At 45.4% G+C, this 9772-nt stretch overlaps 1 long non-coding RNA gene across 1 annotated transcript; it reads left to right on the plus strand.

Annotated features, from left to right (window-relative positions):
- The first annotated feature begins 1422 nt into the window (after positions 1-1422).
- On the plus strand, positions 1423-8548 carry LOC139085338 (uncharacterized). Its single transcript, XR_011543621.1, has 3 exons — positions 1423-2037; positions 5326-5544; positions 8222-8548. It is a non-coding gene; the product is annotated as an uncharacterized lncRNA (long non-coding RNA).
- Positions 8549-9772: the final 1224 nt, after the last annotated feature.

Consider the following 9772-nt stretch of genomic DNA (forward strand, 5'->3'; position numbering starts at 1 on the left):
GGGATGCTGCCACAGCATGGCTTGATGAGTGGTGTCTAGGTCTGTGCCTGGGATCCAAACCCAGGAATCCCAGGCTGCCCAAGCAGAGCATGCAAACTTAACCACTATGCCACCGGGCCAGCCCCCACTTTCCTTACTTTTACTGGTCTATTATAAAGGATACAAATGAACAGCCAGATGAAGAGGTACATAAAGCAAGGTCTGGAAGGGTCCTGAGCGCAGGAGCTTCTGTCCCTGTAGAGTTGGGTTGTGTTGCCTTCTTGGCGTATAGATGTGTTTGCCAATTCAGAAGCTCTCGGAACCCACCATTAGGCGTTTTCATGGAGGTTTTACTAGGTAGGCACAATTGATTAAATCATTGGGCATTGGTGATTAACTCAATCTCCAGCCCCAAGGTTGGAGGGTAGAGCTGAAAGTTCCAAGCTTCTAATCAAGGTTTGGTCTTTCAAGAGACAAGTCCCCATCCTGAAGCTATCCAGGGGCCCACCAAGAGTGATCTCGTTGGAACAAAAGAGGCTCCTATCACCGTATCTCTCAAGAAGTTCCAAGGGCTTTAGGAGCTCAGTACCAGGAACCAGGGACAAAGATCAAATCTATCTTTCTATGATACCACAGGCAATGAGAGGATCCTACTCTGTCAAACATGAGGCTTAGAAAAATGGAGTTGGGATGTTATCCTATATAGTATTTCTCAGTTAAACCTCCATCCATCAAAGGTGTAAATTACAGTGAGGCTGAGTTTCCACTCTCCTTCCCCGTGTGTAAAACAGGAATGTCTTAGGTAACTATTGCTGCATAACGAATTACCCCCAAATTTAGTGTTTTAAAATCACAAACATTTATTATCTCACCACTTTGTGGGTGAGGAATCTAGGTGCCATTTGGGGGTCCTCCGGCTCAAGTTCTCCCACAAGGTGCAATCAAGATGTTGGCTGTCCTCATCGATGGAGAAAGGATTTAATCCTTACATCATTATGAGGTCTGAGCATCACAAGGCATGAGCATCTCCTCACGGATGAGGAAACTGAGGCTCAAGGGGCATACAAGAGTTGACCAGGATTACTCATAGATGATGATGGAGCTTGAATTTGTTTCTCGCTCTGTCTGATTCCAAAGGAAAGATGTGGTGTGGGACAGGGCCCAGACCGGGTCTGAACAGTCAGACTGTGAGGTTAATGTTTCCTCTCCTCTCCCTGATTGCTCTTGCTATCTCCAGGGATCCTGCATCCGGTGGTGCAGCCTGAACACTGCACAAAGATGCCTGACCAAGGAGGCGAGTGAGGACTGTGTACTCCCTGGTACAAGTCTGCATCCACCAGGAGGAAAGGGCAACTTATATTATTACATCAGACAAGAGGGTGTGCTTTTTTCTGCTTTGCATAAAGTCACCATAGAGATGGGCAGTGTTCTATCTGAAGCTCCACCCTCCCTGTACCCCAGCTGCTCCCAGCAACCATCACTGTCCTTTTGGGGATCCTCAGCTAATCCTGGTGTCCCTCAGGCCTTACCTCCCACAGAGTGACTCATGAACTAACTTTGCCCTAGAGAATCCCATCCTGCAAAGCCCACTTGTGAGAAGGGGCAGCGAGGCAGCTGAGCTGGAGTCTGAGGCAGGAGATGGCTGCTAGGGAGGGGCCCCCTGTGTGGGGAGAGCTGACAAACTTTAGCAAATGTGATGTCTGCTCTTCATCGTGGAAATTATTTCTTGTCGTGCCTGTAAGTCTCTTCCTTCAAACCTAAATCATTTTAAAAGTTTGTTTTTCTGCAGACATAGCAGTTTTATGTCAATAGTATTTTGGTTTCCACTGCGTCTACTGAAGCAAAACAATGCCAATATGAAGACAACAGCAAAAGGTGAACAAGAAAAATAATCCGGAAGAGGTGGATGTTAGCAGACCCATCATCTCAGGAATGGTACCCCGCATGATAGCATTTGTGATCCCAGGAGTCCTTAGAAATATTGGAGATGGCTCTTGGCTTCTCGCAGTTATGCAGATCTTCTCCAAGGCCCAGACTTGGAGATGTTAATTCCGTAAGGTAAGAAATGTAAAATGCGAGGCATGTGGTAGGAACTCCATGCATGTTGGTTAGCTTTCCTCATAGGCAGCTATTTGAATTGTGGATCAGTTCTCAACTTTATCTCCTTCTTTCCTTTTCATTTCCATTAACTGAGGGAGATATTGATAATTTTGGAAGCTGTGGTAGGTAGAAAAATGCTCCCCTCCCCCAAGATGTCCATGTCCTAATCCCGGAAAACTGAGAATATGTTACCTTCCACGGCAACAGTCAAGGGTCTTGAGATGGGAAGATTAGCCTGGATTATCCAGGTGGGCCCAGTTAATAACATGAGTCTTTATAAGAGAGGGGGCAGGAGTGTCAGCCTCAGGGAAGGAGATGTGGTGACAGAAGCAGAGGTCGGAGTGATGTGATGGCTGGCATTGAGGATCAAGGTAGGGTCCCTAAGCCAAGAAATGTAGGCGGCCTTGAAGGAAAGGGAAGGGTTTTCCCCTGGAGACTCCAGAATTAACACACCCCTGCAGATTCCTTGATTTTGGACTTCTGACCTCCAGAACTGCATTGTTGCAAGCTGCTAAATTCGTGCTAATTTGTTGCGGTAGCAATAAGAAACAAATACGGAAGCAAGCAACTCTTTCTTTTTTCTTTTGATATACTTGAAAAGAAAAGGAACAGACAGGATTCAGCTTTGAAAATCTTTGCCACTTACCTTGCATTAGCTGTTTGCAATGGGAAAATTGTCCTAATGGCTCTCCCATTTACCAAGTCAGAGTTTCCTTTCTTCCTCATTGCTCCCTGGTTTTCACACCTCCAGCCTTGGTTGGAGAATCCTTGACCCCAAGCCTGACACTCAGATCAGAAGAAACCCTTCAGTTACAGACCATATATCAACCCTCCACCCTTTGTCCAGGGTCCAGGATCTTTTGGTGTAGACAACTCTTCTCTAAGCCTTTAATGTGTGAGATTGCTCTCCTCCATCCCTATAGTCAGTGTCTGAGCCAAGCCCGCAGCCTCTTGACTCATGTCTCTTTTTCTAGAGTCTTCTAGTTCTCCATTCCATCCTTCCACTTGCCCCCCAGATTATCTTAGCAGATACTGTATGATCATGTCGCTTTCCCCAAACACTGCCCAAATACTCTTCTTGCCCCCTTGATTAAGCCCCAATGCCTTAGAAGACATTTAAGGATCTACCCATCAGCCCCAGCACCATTTTGGTATCCGTTGTTGCCACATCCTATTGGGCGTTGTACATGTCAGTTGCATCTCTGCTCCTTGAATGTACTTTGCTGTCCTCTCAACTGAAACCTGCTGCTTTTCGCTCCTCTACTGCAAAATTTTGCCCACTATATGCAGTTTTGGAGTTTCTCAGCTTCTGAATGCCCTTGCTATGTTTGGAGAATTTTCATTTCTCAGGAAGCTTAGCAGAAGGCAGAACCCCTCTTTTTCTATGGAAGCTGAAAAGCCCAGCTTCTCACGTGCCCAGACTCCTTTGCTGACCCTTCACTCACGCTTGATCATTAGATAAGTCTCCCCTGGGCTGTGAATTTGGAGCTAGTGACACAAAGAAGCAGGGAGATGAAGAAAGCTCTTTGGTGGTATTGGTGGCTTCAACATCCACCCTTCCACGGCAACAGGAGCAGTGGTGCCACTGGTGGCCATTGGAGTCCAGGCTACTGGTATCTTCAGTGCCAGACAGGTGTCTAGGCAATGGTTTAATTCTGCGGCATAATTTTGGCTCTGACTCTGGCCACGTGACCTGCCATGTCATGTTCTTCTGAGCTAGGGTCTTCAGCCTTCCAAGCAATTCACTGAGCTTCCCAGTATCCTTCCAAGAAATACCTTTTCTGCCTAAAATAGAGTGAATTTCATTTGCTTGTCACCAAGTTCTTCAACTGATGGTGTAACATCCAAATCCCACCAGTGTTTTCCAGGCTTATTCAACCTTCCCTAGGATGAATCCTTTGCCCCTTTCTTCTTGTTCCCACATATTTCTGGCCGCTATAATTGAAACGTGAAGTTGTTGGCATTTTAGGTAATAAACAGCTGAGATATTGCAATTTCATATAGTTTAGCCTAAGATTCATCATGCCACTTCCTAGCAGAGTTCCTTCAACTTGTCTCTGTCTCCTAAAAGGCTGTGAGCTCCCAGAGGGCAGGGCCTCAAAGGGCACTGGAGCTGGTGGGCTTTGGATGGATAGAAGGAAGAAGATGCACTTGGGGAGAGAAAGAAAAGAAATGTTCATTCACTGAGCATCTTCTATGTGCTAGATGCTGTTTGGGTGTTTCTACACATATTCATCTTTAATCTCTACTCTAGCATTCTGAAGTAGGTAGATTGTCCCCAATTTATAGAGGAGTTTGAGTGCCTGTTGATGGACCACACAGCTTAAGAAATGGCAGGGCTGGGATTTAAGACCAGGCCCATCTAACTCAAGAGTCAAAGTTCTTTTCACATGAAGAACCTAGATATTCGAAGGTCTCCATCAAGCGCAGAGTTTGGTATCCTATATTGCAAGCAGGAGGATTTCTAATGATCCATCCAACAAACGTCTATTTGAATCTTTACTATGTAAGGGGATGGGGATAGTGCAAAAACAGAAACAGACATGGTTATTGGCCTCATAGAGTCTGTAATTTAGCTCCCCAGTCTTCCTCTAAGAAGTTGTGAATTTATTCGTCACTCACTCATTGACTCATCCATCTAAGCATCATCCACATACTCATTCAATTGACTCACCCATTTATGAATTAATTTTTTTCACACACTCAATCACGTACTCATTTGATCACTTTACTATTCTTTCCTTGCTTTGACTCATTCAATCACTTTGAAGTTTATTCTTTTATTCACTCATTTGTTTGTTTATTCTGATTCAGTCTGCTGTTCCCTTACTCTCTTCGTTGTTCCATTTAATCATATGCTAATTCATTTGCTCACTCACTCACTCTCTCTCATATTCATTCAATTTGTCAAACATTTAGTCAGATATTTATTAGGCCTGTTCTGTGTTCCAGGGGACCCAGACACAGTCGTGTATTAGTCCCATAGGAAGGCCATTGCCGTCCTTATCTTCTTTGATAAGCCAGTGAAGAAGAATCCTCTGAGGTTCTATGTGATGGGGGCTCCAGGGATCTGTGAGGGCCATGGAAAGTACTGGAGCCTGCCAGTACTATTTCCCAATCTGGGGAGCCTTTCAGGTGGGGTCACAATCTTCCCACAAAATGTCACCTGTTGCTTCCTCCTAAGGAGTGATTGGCTGGGAGAAGCTGCCAGCTTTCAGCTTTCTATCTTTCCTTCCTTCCCCTCAGAGAAGACTCTCCTGAAGCTATTGGTCTTCCTGGACTCTGGTCAGGGGCTGAAGAGTGACTGGCAGAGCGGAGGCAAGGCCCAGGGAGACAGGAAGCCTGTTCTGTGATGCTTGTCTCAGGTCTGTGCAGCAACTGAAGAGAGAAGCCACAAGAGGAGGAGAAGTTTGGTGGGCTCATCAGCAACCGCTGTTTTTGTACCTATCTGGGAGTGGGGTTGAGGTAAGGGGTAGGAATGGGACTGAGTTGCAGCAAAAGAAATGTAGATTAGACCCCTGGGTGACCTTCCCAGCATCAATGCTGTAAGGTCAAAGGGAAACACTAAAGCTGCCTTTTCCCCTGAATCCACAGTATGATACTCCTTACGTACAGGGGTTCCATAAACGCTTACTTAACAAACAGCACTAGGAGTCTGGAGAGTTGGGTCAAAAGCTCCTCTCAGTCATTCACTTTCATTGGGGCCATTTCTTCTTTATATGTCACTCCTTTGAGCCTCTGTGTCTTTATCAGCCTTGTAGGCTTGTGGTGAGAATTAGATGCCACAATATGTGAAAGGGACTAGTCCAGTTGATGCCTAGCACATGGTACATGCCTGAGAAATATCTATGGCATCTGAATTCTGGAAGTCCTGTGCCCGTGGCAGTCCAATAAAAATAGATCCAATAAGTCATTACTATGATTTAATTTATGGGGGCACAGAATGTTTATTCATGTTGGTTACAGCCTGCAGGTTTGGGAGTGAGACAGACCTGGGCAATATTTAAAGCAGGGTGTGAGATGGAGAGTAGGTTAGGGAGGAGGAAGGAAGAATGGACTGGAAGGGCCAACAAAGAAGTCAGGAGGACACTTAACCCACTTCCAGGCCCAGTGATAGGAGAGGTTTGGGAGAGAAAAAAAAATCACCATTGAAGAATCGTAAATGGGGCAAACATAGGTTCAGATTTTGCTCTTTGCAAAGAGCATTGTGGCTGCTAAGAAAGGACGCAGTCGAGGGAGTCAGAAGTGGGCGCGGGGAGTTGAGCCTGGAGGCTCTTGCAGAGGCCCGGGTGAGAAGGTGCAGTGACCCAGGGAAAGCTCAAGGTCAGCTGGGGCTGAGCTGCCTTCTCTTTGTGAAGAGCAGGTGGAGGAGGTATTCACAAGAGGGTTAGACGTTGTTCTAGGCACTCTCCTACAATTCTGAGCAGAACAAGCTCTGTACTCCTTTTGAAAAAGGGTTTGGTACTAGGTACTACATATCCAGGGCCTTACCTGTCTCCACTCTCTTTGATCTAGTAATTTCTCTGGAAGATGGTACAAAGAGATTATTTAAACTGTGGAGAAATGTCCTTGTCAATCAAGGATTCTTTATTGAGCACTTACTATGTGCTGGTCCTTGAGGGTCCATCAGGGAATGTTAAGGGGGAAACTCATCCGGCAGAGACTTTGAAGGGCTCCTGAAGTCTTTCGTCTAGTCATTCAATCAAAAAATATTTACTGAGAACCTGTTCTGTGTCTGCATCCTTCAAGGCTCTGGGTTAACAACAGGGAACAAGACAGACAAATTGTCTGCCTTCCGGGAGCTCAGAACTGCCACAAACAGGGGTCAGCGGGCCAGTGTTTGTGGTAATATAGCAGGCTTCCCTGAACCCCCAAATTAAGTTTGGTTCTTCTCTTCTATGCTTTCCTGTTCCCCCATCCACACACACATGGGGAACTCAACTTCCTTTCCCAATTCGCATCAGAAGTCGTTATCCAAGGCCTTTGCGTGTGTGGCAAACTTTACTCAAGATTTAGGGGATGGAAGGAGTTCCATAATGAGAAGGCAAATATGTCAATTTTGAGTTAATTAACCATGACCGTTCTTTCAGATTCTTTGACTGCCCAACAAGTGGTTTGGCTGCCATCTTTCCCCCACTTTCCGTAGACCATCCGCATCAGTGGCACAAGAGGTTCCAGTCCGTTCCAGCTGACAATAGCATGTCCTCTCTCTTGGCCACATCTGCCATCACTTGCACAAAGTCCTGTAGTAGCAGGAATACTACATTGTAAGCTCCTGGAGCACTTAGCGCAGGGACTTGGCCCAAATGGACATTTTAAATAGAGTTATTCAGAAAATCAACAAACAGATGAATGAGGCCTTCTTCAGGCCACTACAAGACAATTGTGCTACCCGCATCTTTGAGAGAAAAGAAAGCAAGTTAAATTTTATCAAAGTGATGCCCCGTGGGGTTCTGAATTACAAGATGAAATCTAAACAGCTGGATTTGCCCTTCACCCTTTTGTCTTCCCTGCACAAGATAGAAAAATGGTGAGCAGCAAGGGCTTTAGAGTCTGATTCTGTGGATTTGAACCTTGGCCCTTGCACTGTGTATCCTTAGGCAGGGTATTTACCTCTTTGAAGCCTCAGTTCACTTATCTGTGTGATGGGCACATTAATGGAACCTCATATAGTGGAGTGGTTAAATGTAGACTCTAGAAGTGGACTTCAGAATTCAAATCCCAGTTTTACCACTTCCAAGCAGTGTAATCTTGTGCGAGTAATTATTCTCATCATCTTCATCTTCAAAATAGAGAAAATAATAGTATTCACCTCATAGGGCTGCTGGGAGGGTTGAATGAGTGAATATATGTATGGCACTTAAACAGCGTCAGGCACATAGTAAGCACTATGTAAGGGTAGCTCGTATTATTACCTATCAGAGAGAAGATGGAATGAGATAATACATGTAAGGTGCATGCTTAGCACAGTTCCTGGGATGTTCCATACCCGTTAGCTGTCATTATTGTTTCATATTTCATCAATTTAAATGCACATTCTTTCTTTCCATCATCTCGGAAAAATGGGATGCATCCATCTGTCGCTTTTGGGACAGAAGCATTCACGATCCAGTTTTCATTGCCTGCGCTTCAAATTTTGCAGAATGATGTCAACAGCTTGGAACAACACCCCAGAGGCAACAGTGGGGCACTCTCTGAAGAAGTGTTGTCTCATTCCTGTGAACATCCCTGTGCTCCAGGAGGCACAGAAGATGACGTGTGGGGAAAGGCATGGACGTAGACAACTGTGAGCTGGAAAGTGATTCAGAGGGTGTGGATTCTGAATGTGACCAAGTTTTAGGATTACCTTAAGCAATTTGCTTCACTGACATTTTCCTTTTCATGTATGCATGAGACTGATCTATAGTAAAAGCCTATTCTAAATAAATCTTAAAAAGCTCTCTGTAAGTATAAAGTACACATTGTAAATAATAAGGATCCTCTGTGTCATAATTTGATAGGTAGCATTTTTTTTCTTTCTTAGAGCTGCATAAAGCAATGGTGCATCTTCCCCTCACTGCTGTCTTAGATGGGTACATTAGGCACTGTGTGTATCTACCTGCCAGTCTGAGCAGCCAGCCCACTGTAGCAAGTGCTGCAGGATGAGAGTCAGAGGTGGGAGGAAAAGAAATAGATGCTGAGGTCCCTGCCTGGAGCTGGCCATAGATTCTTTCTGTGCACTGGGGCACCGCCCGGGGCAGCCTAGGCCTCCCATGTCATCCTCTTAGCATCCTGCTGCCAAACTGACCTGCTCTGGGTTTTCCTGGGTGGCCTGGTCTTGGCTCACCGTCAGCTTTCAGGCCAGTTAGTTTGCTTCACCTGAGCACGTCGTCCTGCCTGAGCTCAGCCTCTCCTGTGACTGTACAAGAGACAGATCTGGGTCGGGCAGGCAAGTATGTCTGATAAGGAGGATGGGGCAATTTCTGGCTGGCACCACCTTGTAGGGAATCTGGGCTTTCCCTCCAGGGCTCAGAGCATGGGCAAGGGAACGAAGGGTGGTGACTTGTACACAGTGAAAGTGACAGGCTTCTCTGAATATCAGTGAGAGACAGCAGGACAGAGTCTCAAAGGAAGGCATTTCCTCCTGGTTCCCTGTGCCCAGGGCTTCTAAGAAATCACACAGTGATCCTTGCTTTCCTGTCCCCTAAGAAAAAATTCTCTAGGCTTTCCACTTTGGTTTCTAGTGAGTTCTGTGAGCCGAGGAAATTTTGTTTGTCAAGAAGAGTAGGTGTCAATCAGTTTGGCAACATTGGGTACAGGTAGTGACAGATGAATGTCATGGAGGGAAAGCCCCGAGATGGCATAAGAAGATGAAAGAGGTGGCTGATTGTAGCAAATGCCCACATTACATGTGGGGGAGAATTATGAGCACCCACTCCTTTCTGAAAATCATTCCCAGGATGTGAACACGTACGTGTGTGTTTTTACTCCCAAGTCCAAGTTCTCTAATTAATGACATTTTGAATACACCGTGCACTGAGAAGTCATCTCCCAGGAAAGAGATAGTTGATTTGGTTTGGCCATTTCTAATTTGAAAACAATTTTAAAAAAAAGGGAAAAAGGAAGAGAATCCCACAAAGACGATTCCTTTCTGCATTACAACTGTAGGATATTGCTATGTTGCTATCATTTATTTCCTGATTGGTTTTTTTAT

This window comes from Equus przewalskii, chromosome 8 (genome assembly GCF_037783145.1).
Source record: "Equus przewalskii isolate Varuska chromosome 8, EquPr2, whole genome shotgun sequence".
Lineage (NCBI taxonomy): Eukaryota > Metazoa > Chordata > Mammalia > Perissodactyla > Equidae > Equus > Equus przewalskii.